Source organism: Bactrocera latifrons, unplaced genomic scaffold, assembly GCF_001853355.1.
Source record: "Bactrocera latifrons isolate USDA-ARS-PBARC rearing strain unplaced genomic scaffold, ASM185335v1 scaffold_21, whole genome shotgun sequence".
Lineage (NCBI taxonomy): Eukaryota > Metazoa > Arthropoda > Insecta > Diptera > Tephritidae > Bactrocera > Bactrocera latifrons.
This window is the reverse complement of record NW_017535630.1, coordinates 21,732-48,183: the sequence shown is the minus strand read 5'-3', so window position 1 is coordinate 48,183 and position 26,452 is coordinate 21,732.

Sequence of the window (26,452 nt, the reverse complement as noted above, 5' to 3'; positions counted from 1 at the left end):
ATAAATAATTGAAACAAATTTAGCTATAAAAAATATTTTATATTGATGTTGCCACCTTAATAAAAAAATTTTTTTATAAAATAGCAATTTGTTGAAGATTTTATAAAATAAGTGTTAAGACACAGTTTCATATTTCTTAAATTTTGTCAAACCATTGATTTTAGTATAAATTGCAACGGAGTTGCCATTTTCACCAACTTTTTACCACATGCTATAAATCATGATTTTTCAATGATATAATCATGATTTTTATATTAAAACCAATAATGCTGTTTAAAGTTTTTAAGCTTTAAAAGCGATTCCAAAGCAAAAAATGTTGCCACATTTACGAATTCATAAAATTTAAATAAATTTATGGCATAACCATATTCAAAATTTATATTCCAAGCATATCATGGAAGTTTACTTTGCACTAGGAATATAAGAATAATAATATTTAATAAAAAATATTATATGTTGATGTTACCACCTGAATAAAAATGAATTATTACTTTTTTTTTAATGATTAGTTGAATAGTTGCAATTTAGAATGATTACATATTTTCAAATTTTGTTAGATACATGATATTTCATATAAACTAAAACGGAGTTGCCACTTTTACCGGCATATATTCAGATATAGTAAGAACAAAATATTAATGATATAAAAATAAAAATGCGTGTAATTTGGGGAAACTTTGATATTAGTTATTAAAATTATTAATTGATAGCGTTGCCACCTTATTTTATTTAGAAGCAATATGAAAATATACCAAATTTTTCAATAATAAATTTTTAGATAGGAGAAGCTGACAAGACTTAATATCTGATCACAATCACTTAAATTTTATCATATTTATATTTATTTTTATTTTATAGTGCTGCCACGGTTATTTAAAAATATTAAATTATAATAAAATTTTCAATATTAAAATATTAGAAAAGAAAGGTGTTCTCAAAACTTGATGCAAGGCACATCATTTTTGCACACTTTACCATAATATTATTTAAAGATATTGCCATATTATTTTAAATAAGAACTTCTCAACTTTCTTCATAAACCGGAATTTTTTTTATTGTGAGTATACAGCTTAAAATTTTTCCATACGCTTGAATTTTGGTATTGAAAAAGTTAATTTTGGTATAGAGTTGCCACAATTCCTAACTTAGATATTAATTTAGAACTAAGAAACGCCATGTTGCCTACTATTGTATATGAAATGAGTTTTATTTAAGAAAAAGTTTTTCATGATATTACAAAATTACCAACAAATGGCGTTGCCACATGATTGCAATGTAAAATACATAAAATTAGAAAGTGAAAAGTGGCACACGTTATTTACTAAAGTATTATTTTATGCTGTTGCCACCTGAATTTAAATAAAATAACTATTTTTTCATAATTTACTAAAATTTATCAATTTAGTGTGAGTACATAATTTAAAATGTAGCTTTACTTTTGACTTTTTGCATAAATTATTAGTATTGAAATAGAGTTGCCACTTTTTCCGAAATTATAGAATAGATTTGATTGAGTACTTAAAGCGAAAGCTACACAGATAAGTTATAATTTAAGAAAAAATTATAAAAATTAGAAACACATGGCGTTGCCACCTGATTATGATGCAAAAAATGTGTAATTTTACTATTCAAGTAATAAGATATAAAATTTTTTTTGACAATGTACGAGGTGTGTTCAAAAAGTATCGCGAATTTCGAATTTTCGCGGGTTACGAATGGCACCTGCTTTGCTTGCACGTCTTTGGGTTCGTCTTCGATTTTTACCTATTCAAAAAAATGGATCAAAGAACCTGTATAAAATTTTGTGTGAAAAACGAAATTAAGTGCGCGGATGCATTCCGAATGTAGACTGTGGCATACGGAGAAGCTACCTTGTACCGAAGCAACGTTTATCGGTAGTACAAAATGTTCTCAGAAGGCCGAGAAGATGTGACAAAAATTGACTTTTGCACCACTATAACGCCCCTGCTCACACATCGTTGCTTGTGCGCGACTTTTTGGCCAAAAACAACACACTAATGATGTCGCAGCCACCGTTTTCCCCAGATCGGGGGTATTCCCGACATCGAAGGAGGAGTTGAAGAAGATAAAAAAATGATTTTTTGAAGTGCTTCGAAGATTGGRRAAACCGTTGGCACAAGTGTATAATATCTCATGGGGATTACTTTGAAGGGGACAAAATAGATATTCATGAATAAATAAATAATTTTTGAAAAAACACAAAATTCGCGAAACTTTTTGAACACACCTCGTATATGGAAAAATTTAAATTTTTTTTAAATCTAGTTTTAAAATGTGTATACTAAAAGGAGGTAATAATTACATTTTTTCTATCGAAAAAAATTAGCACACTTGACAAGCTATAAAACTATTTTTTAAATTCATGATATGCTTATGAAATTTGTTTCGCAATTGGTAAAATTTAAAAAAATTTTTTTTCTTTCAAAAAATTATTGCATACCCGCAGGTACAAACTGTAGCCTATTTCAAATGAACCTATGTACACAATATACATATAATATTTATATACATATATAGTTATGCTGTAGTGCTCTCTAAAAGTTGTAAAAAATGTATTTGCCACCTGTTGTTGTTGTCGTGTCGGCTCTCAAAAGGACAAACGGCGCCACATTTTCTCAATTTCGTGAGAACCAACGCCTGTTCGGGTTAGCAGGCGCCCAGCCGATATAGCACAACGCTGAATCGCCGCCACAGACACACACACACACACACACACAGCCAGCATCCTTCAGCGCGTTTAATATACTTTCAACTTGCTGATAAAGAGACGGGCATACATACAAGCAAAAACAAAAAAGCTGACTCGACTACAGCTGACAGCCAATCCAGCGACAGTGTGCGTATATATGTGCCTCCATATGTGTGTGTTTGCGTTCGAGTGTTGGAGAGTTTTAATTAACTTTTTGCTGCACTTACAACTTTTAACTTTCATCAGCCAGACGACCTACTGCCATTGCTGCGACTACGTCTACGTGGCCTTTTAATGTGTGTCATCAGTGTTGGCCGGCTGGCAGGGCGGACTTCTACAACCCCCCACCACCGCTTAATCTCAGTGTCGTTTGAAATTTCAATGGCAGACGAAATTTTCACTTTGCTCATTCATTTTGCCGCTGTGCTGCAGCTTTGCGCCTTGAGACAACGACGAGAAATGTCCTTGCCCTAGAACTAACTAAATTGCACAGCTCCTACATACACACACACACACACACACAAATACCTTCATAGTGTCATTGCTGCTTTTCATACTGCTAATATTCTAGTTTCACTGCAAATTCCTCCGGTTGTGGGGTTTGTTGAGGAGTTTTAGGTGTAAATGAATCTGCTTTGTCAACTTTGTTAAGAATGCGAATAATTGTGCCAGTTAAGCGGTCTTTGTTATAAAATTTGCCTTCTCTATTGCACCATTTATATATACAGTATACCCAACGGTGCCAGTATTTCAAATGAAATTGGGTTAAGGCGATTTTAAGTGGCGTTGGAAGAGAGCTGGTGACAAAAGTGAAAGTGTTTGATCACAATTCTTGTTTTGATACGATTTAGAGAAACTTTGGTGTAATATTCCCCGAAACACGGAGTATGGCATTTACTAAGTTTACTCCATGAGCTTATGCAAGGTATCCGTAAATGTCGCTCATACGATATGAGGGTTAACGAAAAATAGGGAGCATATTTTGCTGATACTGCTTATGTCTATGTCTTAATGTCAAAAATTAATTCAATCCTTTGAAAATTGCGAGGGCCAGAGTACAAATTGTTCGGCTATACTCAAGTATAACCCTTCCCTACTCATATTTCGACTCTGATTCCCTAATAAATAAGATATTTTTTCGACATCAAATTATTATACTTCTTAGAGCTTCCCGCTACATCCCTTTAGTCTTCAAGTTTATCACCTTTCAATCGAAATTTGATAAAATATATCGGCTATAACCGCGTAAGGGGTGTCTACGCCAATAAAGAAGAAGAAGCTTCCAGACTGTGATAGTAACTTTTAGCCTGCATAGAATGTTGGACCAAAATACGTATAGCATTTTCTTCAAATGTTCGTCCGACTTATGGACTATGCGCACTTGAAACAATTAAGCTTTTATTAACAAACAAATATTAATAATATTGATTATATGAGACGTAGGATTCTTTTATTGTGAAATTAAAATTCCTAAAACTCCATTAATAATATATAGGACAGCCTTGAGGAATGGTATAAAACTTCAGAACTTTCAAGCTTTATACAAACATCGTCGTGTCTGATCGTCATTGTAGGTTCGGTACACGTGAAGCCTATAAAAGCTTTCTTAATAGAATTTTGGAATGTACATTTGACAGAAAGTTAAAATGCACCCTCATAATAGGAGGATTTATTTCGAGTAGTTTGTCGTAAGAAAGCTTCAAACGCTGTTTCCACCAAACTTAAGGCAACAAAAGTATTAATATGACTTTATGAAGTAAGATATTAAATTACAACTCGTAAAATAAAAACCCTGGCAATTGCAATAAATTGATCTGTGAAAGCTTTTTCCATGAACTAAAAAACACCGAATCCGAAAAATAAAAAACCTTCGTAAAATGAATGAATAGCTCGCTAAAAGCTTTTTTCGTAACTCAAAAAAATAAAATTTCAAGTTTATATGCATGTCTTAGATCTCTATCTTTGGACATTAATAACACACAGCCATTAATTCAGAAGTATGGTAGCATTAGTACGACTTAAGAGCTTGCCAGCTTTATACAAATGTCATCATATCTAACTATCATTTTGGCTTCAGTGTATGTGAACCGCCTAAAAGCTACCTCAATAGAATAGTCGATCATTATATTTGACGGAAAAATTAAAACTCCCAGACGAAGAATTTTATGAGGCAAAAAGCTTCAAAGACAAACAATTACGCCTTATTATAGCAACCACGATATTGACATGTTTTTAAGAGAAATGATATTAAAGTAGAACCCGGAAAACAAAAACTTTTCGCAAAATCAATAAAAAGCTCGCTAAAAGTTCTATATACTAGTCTATACTACACTAAATAGGCTTAGCTCTCCATCTGTAGACATTAATAATATAAAGCAATTCGTCCAGATGTATGTTAGTATTCTTTGTTAGGACTAAGCAGCTTTCAAGATTTATAAAAGTATCGTCGTATCTTTTGTGCTTTTAATATATTTGAACCGTCTAAAAGTATTTTAATAGAGTTATTGAACCTTATATGCTTCGAAAAACTAAGGTACACAGTAGCTTAAACAAAAATAATTCGATAAATTTTTTAGCAAGAAAGCTTTAAAGCCTATCAACTATGCTTTATTAAGGCGACTACAATATTGATTAAGCCTTAATTGAAAAAAAAAACGAGTTAAAAAAGAAGGGGGTATATAAATATTAGGTAAAATCACTAAAAAAGCTCATCAAAAGCTCTGCAATTATTTTCAATGTTAATGAAATCTGTTTGTTTGGTAAGGACTTTATTTATAATGCTTCAATTGAAAACGCATTAAATTAGAAGTCGGGAAAAATAATTACAAATTTACTTAAAAAGCTCACAAAAAGCTCTCCAACTCTTTTTATACAAATTCACTCAATAAGCTAAGAAAAAGTTTTCCAAATTTTTGTATATAGTTTCACTTAAAAAGTCCACCAAAACTTTACAACTTTTTGTAGACAAATTGTCTTAAAAAGCTTAATAAAAGCTCCCCAACCCTTTGTACGCGTATGTTATTAAAAAGCTCACGAATTGGTTTCCAATAACTATTTATATTGCTTCAATTAAAAACCCATAAAGTTAGAATCCCTGAAAAATAATTATAAAATCACAAAAAAGGCTCTCAAGTTCTTTGTATAAAAAATATCTTAAAAAGCTCACTAAAAGCTCTCAGCACTTTGTAAATTGTAACCAAAGCACATCAATTTTAATACAACCCTTCTTTCATAAACTATAGATTGAACTCTTCAACTGAACATCTATGTCTTGACTCCCCAGTTTGGATTAAATTAAATTTAACCCGAATAAGTAAAAAATATATTTATCACGCTATTAAATCGTACTTAGAAAATAAACCAACATTTTTTTTAAATTCTCTTTTTTTTATTTTTTTTTTTTTGTTTTGTTGGCAGAAATCAAAACATAATCAAGTTCAAGAAATCAACGGCGCATAATAACTTCCTTGTAGTCCGTCTTTGCGCCGCAGCCCATGAAAAGGTATCGCGTCGCCAACTTATCCGCATTATAACTTGAAGGGAAAACTTTTCATTTTCTTACGCGATAGCGATAAAAAGAAGTTTAGAAGCGCAGAAGCCATTTGCAAAACGCGCAAATAAAACGCTAAACAAAGCGGTGAAACTATAAACAACTTTATTTCGTACAGACCCCTCCCCGCACCCGGCCGTTGCCGACCCGGCTACTAAGTGCAACATAAGTCGTGGAAAGTAGTGGATAGTAGTAGAAAGTCACGAGTGTAGACTCTGGAGTTGTGAAGCCGGGCCGGAAACGGATACAAGACGGCAGTGGCAGTTTTTTGTATTTGTTGCATCATATTCATATACTCACCGTTATATACCGTTACAATTTTTATAACAGCAAAGCAATAACAACTGCTGCGCCGGCATATGGTGCTCTTTTTATTGCTGTGTCGGTTCAAGAATGAGTGTCGGTAGAAGTTTTAAGCTGCAAACAGTGCATCCTGCCAAGAGAGCGGCGAGTGTGGCTGTTTGTGTGGCAATGTGTAAGTTGTTGTAAGTTCAGGCAGGCAAGTGCTGCATTTAAAGGTTAAAAGTTGCGTATACCTCGCTATTGTAAGCCGACTTGCGTTGCTTTGCCTTCGGTTTTCGCCAATTTCAGTTTTTATCCGGCTTACGTCACTCTAACAGTATTTTATTGTTTTATTTACTCTAAAAGTAATGTTATTGTTTTGTTTACTGAGAGAGACGAGAAAATCTGCACAATATCTATATTTTGCTTCAAATTGGTTTTTATATAAGTTATTGCCAATTTTTAATCAGATTTCCTTTAAAAAGGAATTGTGGAAATTTTAAATGTAGAGATTGAGGTTAGAAATACAGCAAACGATGTCAACTATAAGAACCATATATGTAAGTAAAATACAGTTACTTACTATTTTGAGTTTCCATGGTAACCGACTCAATCCGTTTTTTTTTTTTCGTTAGATGATCCTGTAAGGACTTGTCCTCCGCCGAGCTTTAAATATTTTTTTCCAAAAATTGCAGAATTTCTTTGATAATAGTGTTTGTAACAATAAAAAATTCTAATAAAATATTTAATTTTTTATATGAGAAAAAAATTGTTGAAAACCGTATTTTTTTTTACCCGAGTTACCCCATGTAACCCATTAACGAATGTTGCCAACTCTTCTTCTTATTATTTGACACTTTAGCCGTTCCATTTTTATTAAACTTGAACATTTTCTTAAAATCTGGTATAAATTTGAAACGCAAAGTCAGATTTGGCTAGGTTAGGTAAGTATGGTAGGCCAATGAGTCACAGTCAGACCAGTTTTGGTCCTTTGCGTTACCAGATGGAGTTCAGCTATTAGGTCCATGAGGAGTAGTCATCCTTTAGGATGCCTACGCTTGACTTTTAGACGAATATGTCGATCAGTGCATGATGTATATAAAAGGTGATCCATTTCGAGGTTCCCAATTTTTTTAAAGAAAGAATACAGAAACTTCAAAATTAATAGGAAATATTTATTCTCATTCGAAAGAACATTCTTTGATATTTATTTCTTGCAAAGTATCGCTGCCAAATATTAACCACAGCGACGTCTCAGATGGTCCAACCATTCAGCACAATTTGCGATGGCTCGTTCGAGCATTTCGACTGATAACTCGAAATTTACATGCATGACGATTGTCCGTATAGACTTTAGACTTTACATATCCTCACAGGAAAAAGTCTAACGATGTGATATCACACGATCTTGGTGAACAATCGACCGGACCAAAACGTTAAATTATCTGCTCACCGAAGTGTTCTCTCAATAGATCCATTGATTGGTGCGATGTGTGGGAAGCGGCGCGGTCTTGTTAAAACCAAACGTCACCAAGATTACGAACTTCAATTACAGGCACCAAATAGTGGGTATATTGGGCCGATAACATATGACATTGAAGACATATGGACCGATGATTACACCTGGTATCGCAAATAGTACGCTTAGAAGGCCGATTATATTGAACATAAGTTGGGCGAATCGCGTGAAACATATTCTTTACGGAACGTGAAGTTTCGTTATAAAGTTGACCATTATTAACATTTAGTCTTTCCATGATGAAATGTCAAATAGTACTGAACCTAGACAACATAATAACAGTTAATTATTCAGTCTTTAACAGTACAGTTAATGCCTCAGGATCTGCGGACTCTGCAGTTGATTGCAAAGTATAGTAAATGTCTAAATACTTCACCGTTTGATTCATTCACAATGTCAATACATTACCATATGAATAACAGTTATCCACAAAGTAACAATGTCTAATTGAAATGGTAATGAGATATCACACAGCAAACATCAACTCAGACAATGCGGTGGTAAATGTGTCAGCAACAACATAATATGACAACAATAAAAAACAACAACAAACTATAATAATATATATTATTACTTGTCAATGCAAAATTTGTACTTATCCCGTCGATTATCGACGAATCCATTCGCTTGAAAAGAGCAACAAAAGATCCACAGAACTCACAGGAGTCACAAAAGTCAATAAAGAATACTTATGCTGCCAAATAAAAGAGGCTAAATGCGAAAATTTGCAAAGGTAAACAATTGCAACAAATCGACTGGGGTGAGGATGGCAAATATAATTAACCTACTCACTTGACTCCTAACCGAACGTACTCAATGCCGTAATCCCACAAAATTAACAAACGATCGATCGCACAACTGTCGAGCGCACACGAGCAGCAGGCAGCGAATGCAATATTGCAATTATCGGCTGTGAACCAGCCGATGCATCGATACATCGATGCGACAGCGCAAAAACGGGAGGGGGACCAGGTACTCGGATGAGACATATTGCTGAGGCGTAACGAATTGATTTGACACAATAGAGCAACAATAGGGTGTGCTCCTCGATATACTTGTGTGTCGTTGTTGCAAGCAAAAAGTCATGCAACAGCGCAGTGGTGGCATTTGTCTATGCATTACATACATATGTATAAATTCAAGCGAGCATTTCAAAAATTCGTGTTGCACGGTTACGTTTGGGCGAGTGATGCTGCAGGGCGATGAGCGGTAGTCACCCGATGTCGGTATGTCGAGTTGTGGATTTGCATAATTTGGCTGTAATTTCAAAAAGATTCGCACGCACATGTAGAAATGTGTGCGCGAGTATGTTTAGCCAGCTTGTGAGAACACATGTTGCAAGTATGCAAATGATGCAACCCATTGTTGGTTGCGGCACTATCAATGCATTCCTCTACATGAATGCTGCGACCGTTGCGTATCTTTAACGCTTGTTGTTGTTGCTGATTTCAAAGTTGCCTATGGAAATGATCGGGCTGTAAATTTCGGTAGGTAATTCAACCCTTTTGGGACATCTGTATGCGCCGGCAGCGTGTGAAATATGGAAATTACTTGAAAATGTTCGAGGTGTAAACAGCGGCAGCTGCAATTTGAAGGAAGTTATAAAAAATCTGAGGTGGCAGAATCATTTTTTTTCTTTCTCAAGAATGTGTGACTTCACATATCTGAGCTCAATGTGGTTCAGGTAAAATTTTTTTATGTATAAAAATAATTTGTTGCACTCTCGGGGTGTTTTGAGGTTTATCGAAAGTCAGAGAGTTGACTGATAGGTGTTCTATTTCGCCCCATTTACAGCTTACTTCAAGACAATTATATGCCACATTTTCTTTGCGAAATTAATCGTAGATTTGTAGAGTGATTCATAAGGTATACCTAAAAACCATAGTCACAAATCTAAGAGTCGAGTTCCTGCTTTTAGTTTTATATTCGATTATCCAATGCTTATACAATGGGTTATTGGACTTTTTTCAATAGCCACGCCATATTTCTTCAAAAATAATGCCCGTGAGAGCGTAACCGTAAATGGTGACCGTTATCGCGCCACTATACCCACTATTTGGTGCCCGACATTGAAGCTCGTGATCTCAGCGACACAGCGTTTTCAACAAGACGACGCCACTTCACAAACATCGGATCAATCATCAATGTATTTTTTGAGAGAACACATCGGTGAACAGATAATTTAACTTTTTGATCGGGTCGATTGGCCACCACGATCACACCGTCCTTGTTATAATCCTCTAAAGCAAAATTCTGGTGTTAGAGATTCAAATTAATACCAAGAGAAGGTATTTTTATATCAAAACAAGCTGACAACTGACAAGGTGCATTCATTAGCTATCGTGCAGAAAATGATCTGACAAAAGAATGTCCGACCAATGGAAGCTCAGAGTAATCTGCATAATACACAAAAAATGGGGACTCCACAATCTGCTTATCGAGCATATTGTATAAAAGGTTTAAGCTCACGGGCAACAAACTGATTGAAAGTTATTATACCTGAAAATCTACAATTGCCCGAATATTCACCATGCTTCAAGTATTTCCCATGCCTCCATTAAAAACATCAACACACATCGATTCCTAGTCGAAGGCGACTTCGACAGCACGAAAATGAACTGGCGCGATGTGTACACGATGCTAAACTGACCAGATATTCTCCATGCGCCAAACCTTGGAAAAGTTCCGTGAAGAAACGATCGACTCACACCACCTCTTCGTCGGTTTCAAAGCTGCTTTCGACAGCACGATAAGGAGCTGCCTCCATGCCGCTAAATCTGAATTTGGTATCCCCGCAAGACTAATACGGCTGTGTAAACTGTCTTTAATCAACATCAAAACAACCGTCAAATTAGGGAAAGTCCTCTCCAAGACGTCCATAACTAAACAAAGTTTCAGCAAGGTGACTCACTAACGTGTGGTTTCTTCAATATATTGTTGGAGAAAATAATTCGAGCTGAAGACCTGTATGGAGAAGGTACATTCCTCTAAGGTAAGTTGCAAACTAAACAGGACTTTTTGAATCTAACACCACATGGTGGCGACATCTATAAGTCGACTGGTGCGTTAGAATCTGTTATGTTTATCGATTTTCCAGTGAGAATTTCATGACATTTCATTGATTGGAAGTGAAGTTATTGTGTTTTAAGTGTCAGTATGTTTGTGTTATCGGTGTGAAAATGAGCTTCGGACAAAGAGCCAACATTAAGTCTTGTTTTAGAATTGGTAACACTTTTACCGAAACGTCTCAATTGATGAAACAAGTTTATGACGATGATTGCCTATCCCGTAGCAAAGTGCGCGAGTGGTTTCAAGGTTTTCAAAGTGGTCATGAGGACATAAATGAGGATAAATATCAATCAATCTGATTCCGCTGATATCTTCGTGCTTATGTTTGTGATATAACCGAAGCCAGCTCGAAACTTCATATGGAATGACTTCATAACTAATATTCAACGTATTATTTGAAGCAATACAACAAAAACCCAAATTTGACATATTTCAGACGTCAAAAACAGTGGTACAGGACCGCAAACCCACCTAATCTCAGTCGAAAATGATGAACAGACAATTTTTTTCTTAACTTCTTAAGTGGAACAAAACGAAAAGAAGCTCGTTTGCATAAACAATTTTTGCTGAAAAAAAAATTAATGAAGCAGACAGTGGACGAAAAAAAAAATCCGACAAAAACTTAAATGCGTCAAATGCAATTCAAAAGTCTTAAAAATATGTGGAACGTCAGAAATAATATAAAAAGTGGCTGAGAACCAGTAAGAACTGAAGCCGACGCAACGCGAATATGTTTGTGATTGAAACAAATTGTTGGCATTTACTTGCCGCCCTCCTGTCAGACGCTGCCGCCACGCTGAATTTCGCCAAATCGGCTCTGAGACTTTGCAAGTCGCTGGCAAATTTATCATTTCACTTGCCAAACATATTTTCCACCATAAATGCCAAATTTCACGAACCGACAAGCGATAAACGGCACAACAGACGCCGCGATACGTAGCCAAAGCTGGGAGGATCCCAAGCGTGGAGCAGCACATTGAGCAGGCATGGTAAGTGCCAAATGATTAATTACATTTATTTACTACCCCTAATTTTATTAACTGCACTCCGGCACATACACACAAACGGACACACGAAGACGAGTATTTAAAATGAGCGCCGCCTCTGGCCGTTGATTACTGATTGTTGGCCGAATTGTTGGTCATTGCAGCCGGAGAATTTATAATTTTATGCTTTTGGTCCAGCCCTTTGTTAATTTGTCTTCGAACACTTGTGCCGCAGCATGTTGAACGTTATACTTTTTTTCTTGGCCACGAAGTTTATTGATTGCCTTTGTATGGCTACTTGGAGTTTCTCTGCCATTAGGCCATGGTATATGAATTATGTCAGCTGCAGTAGGCCTCAGCCTGAATGGGGAGGACATATTTTTGCCTGCATGCCATTGGTCAGCGACTGGCTTGATTACGCTTTAGCTCCTAAGACTAACTGACTCAGGGCTCGATTCATGTAGATTTATGAAATTTGTTACTGCTTTTGAAGGACCATTTGGGAAGAGTGAATCGTTAATTAAATGGAAATGAGTTGGTTGTACCAAAGGATGTTGTTTATGGCATACCAGCAATGAAGTCGGCACATAAATTAGAAGCGGGTAATAAACAGAAAATATGAGCATGATATTGAGTCAGTTACACAGGCTGTTATTGATTTAGTGGAGTCATTCGAAAGTATTCGATTTTAGAGAATAAAGATTGAAGCCTAGCTGCCAGTAATATGACTTTGAACCAGTCTTCCGCTATAAAACACTTCAAATTCTCTTGTAGTCTATTATATTAAATGGTTGGGATGCCTCGGACTGGAAATTAGCAGAACCACGGCTCAAGGAGATTCAACATAAATCTTCGAAAACTTTACAAGTACCGAGGGAACGCAATTACCACGCAATTTAAATTTTGGATTTGCAGCTTAAGCGGGCGTTACACCAAATGAATTTAAAAGCCCTATGCTACAAATTCTTCTTTGTTTTCGTTGACACCGCGTCCGGTTATAGCCGAGTTTACAACGGCGCACCAGTCGTTGTTGCTTTTCGCAGTCAATTCCAGATTCCAAGAGTGGCCAGGTCCGTTTAAAATTAGTCTTTCCAACGGAGATGATGTCTTTCTCTGTTCCCACCGGTGAGTACGCTCAGAGCTGGAGAGTTTTCTTTCTTTCGAACGACAGGACCTAACCAGAGTAGCGTTTCAAAATTAAAAGGAATATGAAAGGGTTACCGCTAAAAGCAAATATTCCGCCTATAATGATGCCATTATTTCTACGAAACCAGCGAAATAGCTTTGGTATAGTAATATAGTAGATATTAGCCGGCTCAATAAATTTTTACCTAATCGTTATATTAATAGTCAGCCGTCTCTTGATTTTAGGCCATTGGAACCAGACTCGGTGTCACTCCGACGAGATATTATACTCGACCTTGCTACTGAACCTGGGCCAAATTGGCAATGGAATCGATAAAAGGAGATCCATATGGAATTAACACAACGTTTTCATTCTACGGTGGAGATGAATGGGCCAGTGGTTATGTAAGCGACAGTTTCAGTTGCGAATTCTGTGTATTCAGCGACGAATTGAGGGATAAAATTTAAAAAAAATAGCGGGCTTTTTCTGTATTAATCCATAATCAGAAGATAACTACTAACTGAATGACTACAACTCATTCTTTCAGGCTGAAATTATTTACTATACTGTCGCTTGGTAAAAATTAACTTGATATACGATCATATAGAAGTAGAAGGAAATCAAACAACAGACGAGTTGGCAGTCAGGAATTTTCCTGAACCGTTCACTGCTTCAGGGTTGCTTGAAGCAATTGACCCTAGAAGAACACAGCAGGTCTGGAAACACTAGCAACAGTGTGGTATGCCCTGTAGAGATATTTAGAGGTAGAGTTTATGGGAGGCCGACCAAAAATATGCCAATTTTATGCAAGAACGGACTTGGTAAAATGGAGAAAGTTAAAATTGTTAAAGTGGAATCGGGCCAAGGCACCGCATGAACAGAGGAAGATGGGATGCTGGAATATTACTTTTGCCTTTTAAGTTATCAGTCCTATGCTCTAACTTAAGCGTCATTAGGCAGTTGGGGTGGAAAATAATCAGGTACTTTACAGTAGCTTGATGACTAAACTTAGTTAGACGTGATACATGTTAGATAGAAAATGTGTCACGCTTTTATAAAAGTATATTTTTTTCTACAAGAGTCATCTCGAATTGCCGAATTAGAGAGCATTCAAAGCAGCAACAACAAACAAAATTAATCAAAGTTTAAATGGCCAGGATGATACCACCGTTTCCCAAAGGATTATTTATTAATTTCAGAACTGTTTTTGCTATCCGACATGTATTATATTTCAATTGTAATTAAGAAACCCAATAATTCTCTCACACCATGCGAGTCAACATTTCCACGCAAATTCACTAATGATCAAATCAACAAAGAGACAACCAATCGACCATGTCAACTATGATTGCAACTGCTTTACTCGCAATAAGCATAATGACAAACCAACGCTGCAACTTAGACTCAACGCTGTTGCCACACTTGACAGCGCCGACTACATAATGTGCACATTATTAATGACAACTCAATCGAATGGAAGCGAAGAAGAAGAAAGGCGCGCTAAAAAAGCAAAACCGCAAATCTTGTCAGCATAATTATGCCACCATAGGCGCTCGACGATAACCTGCCGCCCGCCCAGTTGCTTAATTTGATGTTTGTCACCGCGTTAAGTGGCGCCACCGCCATCGTCGGTGCAGGTGCCTACGCAAAAACAACAAAAATATTATACTTATCATTGGTGAGAGGGCAGACTTCATTTTGTAGCACAATTTAATTTTTTTTTGTTTTTTGCTTTTTCATTTTCAAATTTCTATGCCCGCTTGCGGCGACCCTCCCTCTCCGTTCGCAATCATTGAGAATATGCTGCAATTTCGTTGCCGCTGCCGGCTCGTGGGTGCTCTTGTGCTAAGTGCACCATTGTGTGGCATGCAACCGCACGCGAAGTACGAGTATAATTGCTTTTTTGCTTTTCTTTTCAGCTATGTTTTCCAACTTTTTCGCCTTTTTATGCATTTTTTATACCCTGAACCGGGAATATTAGGTTTGCCACGAAGTTTGTAACCTTCCTTCGATAAGATATCTTCACAAAAATTGGCATGGATTATTGTCCAAAGTAGAATTATAATTTCAGAAGATATTATTCAGGTAGCCATACAAACTGATTGGTCAAAATCAAATCATTGTATGAAAAACTTTTTTCTTTGACATGATATCTTCACAAAACTCGACATGGATTATTGTTCAAGATAACTTTATAATCTCACAAGAAATTGTTCAGATCGGACCACTATAGCATATAGCCGCCATACAAACTGATTGGTCAAAATCAAGCGCTTGTATTGAAAACTTTTTTATTTGGCATGATATCTTCGCAAAATCAGGCATGGATTATTTTCCAAGACAGCCTTATAATCTCAGAAGGAATTGTTCCGATCGGACTATTATAACATATGGCTGTCATACAAACTAAACGATCAAACTCAAGTCCCTGTTTGGAAAACTTTTTTATTTGATAAGATATCTTCACAAAATTCGACACAACTCATTGCCTAGAACAATGCTATAATCTCCGAAGAAATTGTTCAGATCGGAAGACTATAGCATATAGCTGCCATACAAAGTGATCGCTCAAACTCATGTAAAAGATCTTTTTATGCACTTCTAAGCGTAATCTTCGAAAAAATTACACCTGTGCAGGGTATTACAGCTGCGTTTCAACCGTATTTGACGTTTTTGTTGTTTTTTTTTCGATTTCTCCAACCATTTTTGTTTCAATATGCGCGCTTTCAAATTGCAATACTATTTCTCCTATGACACGGCAATACAAAAACACAGTAAGCAAATGACACCGGCAACTAAAGCGGCAACAAAAAAAATTGCATTACCACAACACCAACAACAACTGGCAACAGCAAGCAACGCTGCTAAAACCACATGAAAACATAAGATCTGCGAAATTATTCCTAACCATGTATTGAAACGTTGTTTGTTGTTATTGTGACTGTGGCTGTGGCTGTGGCTGTTGGCGGTTACAGCGTGTAACTCCCCTGCGATTACACACACCGTTCGGGGTGGCATAGGGGGTCATGCTCGAACAATTTCTACTGAGGTGCAATTTTTTCACTTTTGCCACATTTTTTTCCCCACCACTGTGTTGTTGCCGCGGTGCTCATAAGTACATAGCCATGTATTATAAATCAAGCTGCTTGCATTAAGCGAAAATGAGAAGTTTTACGAAAAAAAAAAACTAATTTTTTATTTCACTCATTACTTGCAACATTGTAGTAAGCGTTCGAGAGTCTTAAATATTCACGGATATAACCACATTTATCTACCACCACCTAGTTACTAACATAAATACCAGCATACATACATACATAGCGTGTTACCGCCGGCTACTGTTGTTTGCTGCCGTTTTTCATGCAACTTTTTCGCCTGCGTGCCACCTTGCCATTGGTTTGCGCAGCGGCGCTTTTGTTGTTTTTGCTACTTAATTGCAAAATATTTGCGTTGCAATTCTTTCATCATTACGGCAGATACATAGCTGGCAAGTAAAAAGAAAAAAAAAACACATTGCAAAAGTAAAAAGTAAAAAGTAAATACCACACAGTCACTAAAGCAACAACAGTGGGTACATTACAAAAACAAATAGTAATAATAAGTGGTAACTACAATGAAATATCTCTGAAATTCGTATCTCTGACAGTCGTCGACGGCGAATAATTGCAGTTTTTTCACCACAAGCAGCCAAGCGCCAGCGCGCTCCGCCCCGCCCACCGTACCGCCTTTCGCTCTGCACTTCAGTGCACAGCGCTACTGTAATTAAAATAGTGTACTCCCTGCCTCCATCTCTCTCTCTCGCTCTCACTTACATCGGCAATGGCATTTATGAATTGCGTTGCGGAGCTCTCCAAGCTAGCAAAATTATACTGAAAATATTTTGCATTTTCCAATGAATATTGTCTAAGGAATTTTTATGCATACAAATTATAGAAACCCATGTCGGTATGTATGTACATATGTTTGTCTGAATGTATGGAGGGAGGAGGCTATGAAAATGCTCCGCTGTTGTGTTGCGTTTCAATTTCAGTTTAATTTGTTGCTTCTGTAGTTTAAAAACGGATTTCGATTCTCCGCTGACTGCCGGTAATAGTAGTAATAAGGACTAACGGTAAACCTTATGCTATTGCATTCTCTGCTACGTAAGTAGATTTGCGGTGAGCGATCACTTAAGAATTGAATAAATAAGAAAAAATACTTATATACTTCTTTTTATATAATATGCACTCTATGTTAAGAAGAACCGTTAGCTAAAACAAGAAAAAAGTTAACTTCAGTTGCACCGTAGCTAAATACCCTCCACAGGTGCATTTCTGTTAGTAATTATGTGTTCAGTTTGTATGGAAGCTATATGTTATAGTTTTTTTCGGAGATTATATTATTACCTTAAGCAGCAATCCATGTCAAATTTCGTGAAGATACCATGTCAAATGTGAAAGTTTTCCATACAAGAACTTAATTCCGACCATTGAGTTTGTATGGCAGCTATATGCTATAGTTAACCGATCTGAACAATTTCTTCGAAGATTACATTATTGCCTTAGAAAAYTATCTATACCAAATTTCGTGAATATATTTTGTCAAATGTGAAAGTTTTCCATACAAGAACTTGATTCCGATCGTTCAGTTTGTATGGCAGCTATATGCTATAGTTAACCGATCTGAACAATTTCTTCGGAGATTACATTGTTTCCTTAGAAAATTATCTATACCAAATTTCGTGAATATATTTTGTCAAATGTGAAAGTTTTCCATACAAGAACTTGACTCCGATCGTTCAGTTTGTATGGCAGCTATATGCTATAGTTAACCGATCTGAACAATTTCTTCGGAGATTACATTGTTGCCTTAGAAAATTATCTATACCAAATTTCGTGAATATATTTTGTCAAATGTGAAAGTTTTCCATACAAGAACTTGATTCCGATCGTTCAGCTTGTATGGCAGCTATATGCTATAGTTAACCGATTTGAACAATTTCTTCGGAGATTATATTTTTGCTTTATAAAATATCCTGTGCCCACTTTTATGGAAATACATTGTGAAATGTGCAAATTTTCCATACAAGAACTTGATTCCGATCGTTCAGTTTGTATGGCAGCTATATGTTATAGTGGTCCGATATCTTCAGTTCCGACAAATGAGTAGCTTCTTGAAGAGAAACTGACGTTTGCAAAATTTCAAAATGATATCTTAAAAACTGAGGGACTAGTTCGTATATATACAGACAAACGTACGGACGGACATGGCTAAATCGATTCAGCTCGACATACTGATCATTTATATGTATACTTTATAGGGTCTCCGACCCTTTCTTCTGGGTGTTACAAACTTCGTGACAAACTTAAAATACCCTTTTCTGGGTATAAAAATATACAAAAAAAAATTATGATTGCAGTCTGCGCATTTTACAGTTTTAGTTATATTTCCGATAATGCAGACATACAAATCTTAAGAACGAATTTTCGACTGAAGGCGGCAATTTTTGATTTCAATAGTTAATTGACCACAAGATCTGGTAGATACAGTAATTCCATTGATCTCCGCAGTTCAAAGACTCAGAATAAGGAGTCTTGATGTCGTCAATTTTCTTCCAACTGTGTGAGATGCAGTAACCAACTCGCATGGAACTTAAGGAAGGAGCTTTAATGGAACCATTCCCGCAGTGCATCGTTGGTTAGGCTAAATGACCTGAGGCCTCGGTGGCTTTTAGTTTTCTAAGGACTTTAGACTTGACACAAACCTTTCTAAAGAATGGTTTGAATGATGGGCTATTGGGCTGGTGGTCGAGAGGTCACTTGTGTATGCATAAGTAACACCTCGCAGAAGCAGTTTATCTCAACCGTGTCGTTAAAACCCTGTCAGACCTCAGAGTACGTTCCTCCTTCCCTATGACAACTTCTGTGCGCTGGTCGGCTCTGAACGCGCCGCCTCATAAGAAAGTGCCTTAGCCTAGATAACAGAGATAACCAGAGATAACGTTGAAATCATATAAGACGACTACCTTTTTGGCAAGTGGATAGCGACTCTGATTTGTTACCCTTAGCATATGAACATTACTGGAATTAATGACAAGAAAATGTTAAAAAATGACGACCGAGAAGTAAAATCGGAACCGACTTCAAAGGACAGTCTCTGGAATGAGAAGCTATCACCCAGGGCGATCCAGATCAGAGATCCAGACAAGAACTCGGCAAGAAACCACTCCGTAGAGCTTGATGGAACCACCGTAGCAGGGAAGATAAATTCATCTCCGGTGAGGTATGACAGGGGGTAGCGATTGTTTTCTAGCTGAAGCCTCCGTACCGGAATAAATCGCAGACCCAACACTGAAGAGTAATTATGCTAAGAAATGCCAAGTAGCCATATCAAAACGCGCCGATACTCCTAAACAGGCATTTTCTCCATTGTTAAGACAAAGATTGAAACATTTCGGCAATCTTACTTCGACAAAATAGCCGAAACTGCAGTGGCCGTCCAAATTGAATTGCATTGTGCTCAAAACGCTTTGCCGATATGATCTATTATATAGAAGGAGACCGTTATAAGGATCGAGCTCATAATTAACCTAACCATAAATCAAAATAGGCTAATAATTAAAATCGGGATTTGTTCAGTTAATTAGTTCAGCGAATTAAGAGACAGCGACTACGCTGGCCAGGTCATGTTGTCCGAATGAATGAAAAACACTCCAGTTCTGAAAGTATTCGACGCAGTACCCGCCGGTGGAAGCAGAGGAAGAGGAGACCTCCACTCCGTTGAAAGGACTAGTTGAAGAAATAAACTTCTCACTCTCAAATATCTCTTGCCATTACTAGCGACATCAAATTTGCTCAAACTGTGTGAGATACGATAACCGACTTATGTGGAACTCAAAGAGAGTGCCTTAACCGAACCACTCCTAGGTAATCGGTTAAAGGGTTACATCAAAATTCGGCGTATGTTCACCAGAGAAGCCGCTGTAACAAATGGGTCTTACAGCAAGCGGTGCATTAAACAAAGGTGACGAACAAAAACTACTCGGCTGGGACTATATCGCGAAAGCTTTAGATTCTACGGCTGCAGGGATATGATTAAAGGCGGTTAAAAAACCAACGAATGCGCGAGTTAAGCCATGTCGTACGCATGGAAATTGCTGCCCCAGCGAAAATCTCGTTCGATTCGAAATTCATGGGTGAGCAACGGAAGTAAGTATGTCCACACATCCAATGGAAAGAACAACTGCATAGGGATCAATCTGTATTTGGCATGTTCAACTGTGACGACGCGATGCTAAAGGTATCTGGGGAGGTTTAATGTTCTCAACCCTTCCGTGAAAATTTCAAAAACGAACAAAAGGGAAGGAGAGAGCTAGTGCTACTATTTCGTACAGCCGGATTTTAGGAACATTGTGTACATAGAATGAAAATAGGATATATTCTTGATAGAATTTTCAATTTTTTCAATGTATTAGGTCCAATGTGGAATAAGCCTTTAGGTTTGCCTAATTCTAAACTATAGTATGCATCGTATATCTTTCATCAAGTGGAAGATCATTAAATGGCGAAAAGCAAGTTTTTTTCGTCTCATCAAATATGACCTGGACTGACAAAATACTACACTTTCACGTTTATTAATTTATTATCATCTACAAAACAGATTCCTGAGCAAATACCAGGATGTCGACGGTTAGTTTTCCAAACACTTGTTCTCAATTTAAGCTTCTACTTGGATGACTTTCAGGATCTTCAGCGAATTTCGGTTTCAGTACATTTTTGGCGAACCATTTGTTAGATTGTTGAATAGTTTCGATATAATATTCTTAAACTGACGTGTTATCACCATTTCTATAATATTTTTAACGTATTCGTAGCCGTGAAGCACCAGACAAACTTTTCGATTGGAATGGACCAGTCCGGGTCAAATTTGATCATGTGGTATGTCCTTCGGAACATCCTCTGGGGTTGATCTGGTGTTGAATTTAGATTTTCTTCACATTTCGATAGTTTAAATGCTCAAAAATATCTCCCCAAAAGGGGTTTTCAAAATTCGAATTATATCCGAAGTTGTAGAAAAGCTATTAACATGACTATCTGCCCCAAATATACGTACGTACGTTCGTGATTAATTTCATTTTGCCCAAATGAAACACTTTAAAGAATTCTCCGCGCCATTAATTCTACTTTATAGACAACCTGCCGCTATCTGTTTCTTTCAATGTTGCGTCATAGTCGTGTTTTTTATCTTTGTTGCCGCATTTTTATTGCTCTCTTTTGTGTTGAAATACTCGTGCTCGTATTTTGTATTCTCCTTTGATAGGAGCAAGCGAAATGTCAACAACCATTTTTGGCAAGCTGCAATAAAAATTCCGTTATTACTGCACAAATCTGCCGAAGCAGCAAAAAAGTGGAAAAAATCGTCCGCCACACGAACTGCCGCTGGGTGCTGTGGCTCTCCGTATGCACTCGTTGATGCCGTTGATGCGTCAGCACAGACGCCTACGGTCAACGACGACAACAGAAACAAATCGATACACAGACGTTGACGATGTTGACGGACAGACGTGGACAGACGCACTCGACGGGCATCCACGTGTTGCTATAACCGTGCCACAGAACAATGAGCGGTGGCTCGTCCAATGTATCAATATGCTGACCAGCTGGACAATCATTGCCACAGTGCGGCAGACACGGCGTCGCAATAATATTAATGCAGTAACAATTTCGGTTGCGTGAGTGTGGCTGCCCATCAAGCGATGCCTTCTTTGGTCAGACAGTTGATCGTTGGCCGCAGTTGATGTGTTTGACTTTGACAACAACACGACACGCCATTGCATGGATTCATCAGGTCTCGAGAGACTGTGTAACAAATAAACATATATAGTATGTGCAATTTGCGATTTTGGGTAGAAGGAGACGTGATACTTTAGTTCAGATTTATGTATTCTACACGCGCACAACAACACGATTGTCAAAATGTCGACTCTAAACGCTTGCAGACGGAATTTTGAACTGACAGCGTATAGGGAATACAGATGTTGACCTTGAACCTTTCTAACGCACTTTCGGTCCTACGTTGTGTCTTAACTTTATAAGACCTTAGCGAAAGGAAAAAAGCTGTTTTAAAACAGACTATAATTTCTCATAATTTTGGTAACTATGGTCCGATACCACAAAGTTATATTCCAATATAGGTCTAACCAAATTTATATAAAGAGTTTGAGGAATATATGGATTTCTAAAATCTTTAGACCAGCGTTAGATTAGGTTAGGGTAGAAGGCTGATAAAAGATCGCACGTGGACTGGTATATGTAGTCCTTTTTGAAGGCATAGAAAAGTAGAGCTCCTGGATTTAGTAGAGTTTGGATTTATAGATTAGCAAAATGCTTAGTAGACAATACAAATGTGCATAGGCGTTCAATTTCAACTCGCGCCAGTTCGGTGGGATGTCTAAAGGTATGCGCTCCCAAATGCTTAGGTCTTGACCTTCTTGACGACACGGTCAAGAAGAAAATGTTGAGTTGTTTCCATTTCATCTTCTCTGTACAGCTTCTGCAAACGGCATCTGGTAAGATTCTCAACCTTACAGCACGGACGTTAATAGGATAACGATATGTTAAAAGCCCCACAACTAAGGAAAGACTATCCTTACTGAGGACAAAGAGATCACTAGATATCCTGCGATGAATCTTGAGTCAAAAGGCTTTTGAGACAGCGCAAGTAACGAAAGTGGCCCAGCGCTGGCCAAGCATCCACCAAGAACAGCTATCTAGTAGTAGAATACAAGTGGATACGGGCCCGACCCGCTCCCATTCTATCAATAGCGGTTCTAGGGTACCTTTCCTTGTTAGCTCATCAGCTTTTCAATTTCCTGCGATTCCGCTATTGCCCGGCACCCATACTAGTTTTGTCACAAAAAAAGTCGATGCTATTGTTAGCGATGTTAGGCGCTCATTGATCAACCCTGAACGCACTGTAAATAAGGTCAAGGCTGTTATCACCGCTCTGCTATCTGAGTGAATGGTTACTTCTCTGAAAGAGGCTGCACTCCAGAGCAGCGGATCTACTGCTACGTTAATGGCTGCAATCTCGCCTTGGAAAACACTGCAATAGTCAGGAAGTGTGAAGATGGTGTTTATAGATACCTCTTGACAGTAAGCCCCTCCACCAACCATCCCCCAATCATCCCCCAATCATTGACCCATGGGCAGAGAAAGAAACGCCACAGTTCGGTTTGGCGACTCTTTGATCTAAGTAATCCGGTATGAAGTCAATTTGTGTCAGGACATCCGAGTGTTCAGACACGCGTTCTCTTAAGCACTCAGATTCTCTAAGTCTAATAGCCTCCTTCGCAGCCATACACCTTCTTATTCTGCTCCTCCGATCAGTGCCTTCATTCACCTATAATAGTAATATATTTTGGATTTTTGAATTTCCGATAATTTTAAGCAAATAGAAAAAGTCTTCTTCACCAGACACCATTTTTTGGAAGTCCCCATGGAGATCGGCTACTGTAACAGGAGAATCCAAAACAATGCATTTTTTCTTGCACGCGAATGGATTCAACTCCATAAGAGAGTTATGAATTATTATTATTGTTAACAGAGTAAGTGCAAAACATGAAGTTTGACTACAAAGTCCAAGGTATTCCTCGTGGGTTCAAGGTAAAATATGTTTCAAGAATGCTATTATATCTGGAACTTATATCAGGTAAAATAACAGTGACTGTTGATGTGATGACATGTGATATGATACTCGTATTCAACTTGAAACTTGTTCACTTTGCTTCTATATATCGAGTCCAACAGATTATATCCGAGAACTTTTCCTCTAACCTAACGCGGTTTTTTCATGTGTAAAACTTCTCTTAGTACCAAAAAGCTACAGTGTTCACTAAGGTGGCTCCAGACATAGTAGAATAAATGTATATTTTTGTCCAACTTTAGAATCGCGCGAAAAAAAATTCTGCAGAACTCTAAAGGTCTTTAAGAATCTCACTTAGTATAATATTGCTTCATCCAATCAAAATTTATAAAGACTTTATATTATTATGAATATTTGTATATAAGGACAAACAGTTCAATAATTGGAATGGTTCGCAAAGCGCACAGATGTCGATAAAGTACTTTCGCAGCAACCTTTCTTAGCTTGCAGGCTTGAATTTATAATGCACCAGAGTACGAGGATGAAAAATGTTCACAATTATACATATTAGATGTTAAAGATGCTGAGCGTGTGAGTGCATCCTTTTGCTTTTCCTTTCAATGCAAACGTCCCTTAAAAGCGGCAGCCCAAGACAAAGGCCCATTTTATGCCGCGTAGCAAATAAAAAGTAAACGAACGAAATGGAGTGCTTGACAACAAGCATCTCTGACATATAACATACATATATACCTTTATAGACATATAATTATGTATATCCATATACGACTATATGTATACCATATATTACATATTCCTGCATGCTCAACAAAAGAATATTGCCACAGCGAGCAGAGCAGCAAATAGCCTATTCAAATTGCTGGGCAAGGATAATGCCCGGACTCATACTCGTACTCGCACTCATGCAATATCATTGTCATCGTTAGCGTTGTCGTCGTTTCGGTTGATATTGCTGCGGGTGTTTGCTGCACTGCTTGTTTACAATGAAAGGCAAATGATGTCGATGATATAAGTATCCTATGTGTGAATGCATTTTTATGAGTCTCCGTTTATGTGTTGTTGTAAATCTGAATTTTGTTTCACTGTTTGCATATCATCATTTGCAATATAAATGAGCGAAATGCTGAATATGGCTTTCCGGCTGTCGCTTGCCGTCGGGCGGTTTGAATGATGGTAGGAGTGGGTGTGCGAGAGGGTGCTCTTGCGCTTGACATGTAGGAAAATGTGAGCACAGAAGTGAATCTACAACAAGTAGTTATCAGTATTATTAGACTGATCCACAAACGGACTACGGGATGCCTCTAGATGTCTCCCATCGAACAAATGCACAGTGAGGCCTATTTACTCCCAGTTAAGAAGCATAAGGAACTTCTCTGCAAGCAGTTTCTGCCGCGTTGCTTTCGCAGAAATCATCCCCGTAGCCAGCTGCTTGAAGCCGAACAGCGTGCTAGGAACATCTAGAGGTCCTCCTTCAACTACCCTCAACTACGCCGACAGCATAAAGCTATAAGCCGACCAGACTTCGAACGAAACAAACTTTATGTAGATATGCACTGGCTGCCATTTACTGTGGAGCCATTAACACCTTTACCGACTCCCCTCTCAGTGAATCCCGTACTTGGACCACTATCCACCTCTTTGAATGTCCTGCTAACCCCACACATCTAAATCCCTTCTCCCTATGTTCTGAGCCAGTCGAAAAAGCATGTTTCCTACCATTGGATGGCCTCGATTCTTGCTCAAGACAACGGCACATGCTAAGCGGAAATTTTTCGCATCGGATAGCTGTAGCTTATAGATGTCCTAAACGCTTTCAACAACGCTTTAAAACAGTAGCACGGAGCTACCTTATTAACAGAAAACTGGTGTACGTGGGAGATGGCTACAGTTAGCGGTCACTACAGGAGCAGCAAAAGAATCCTTTCTAGACTTGTGTGTTACAGTAAACTACTTAGACGTAAAATTGGACGCCAGACGAACCCCAGCCAAGAAAACACAAAGATCCTAAGGTCGAGCAGAGATCTGCATGTGCTTAGGAAGGAAAACCGGCGTAAGGTAGTAGCCCAAGTGCACCGCACTGCAGCCCTCAGCATTTCATCAGCCTACCGAACAGTGTCCGGCGATGCAATATTAGTTATAAGGGGTAATGCCACAATTGACCTTCTAGCATACGAAAGGAAAAAGCTGTGGGAGCGCAGGAAGCATTCGATAATAACAAGAACCCAATAGAACAAATAATGAAAGGTGGGAGAAGAGAGTCACGGCAGATGGACGACCAGACTAATAGAAAATCTAAACCTATGGACGACCCTGCTGTTATGCGGTCACATATACGTCAAAAAGTATCTCCACTAACTGGACTGGGGATTTTTAGTGATCGGCAAGTGACACATACCATTACTGTGACGACAGCACTGATGATGCGGAAGGCACTTCTTACCCGCAAATAAAATATTTTTATACTCTCGCAACAAAGTTGCTAAGGAGAGTATTATAGTTTTGTTCACATAACGGTTGTTTGCAAGTCCTAAAACTGAAAGAGTCAGATATAGGGTTATATATACCAAAG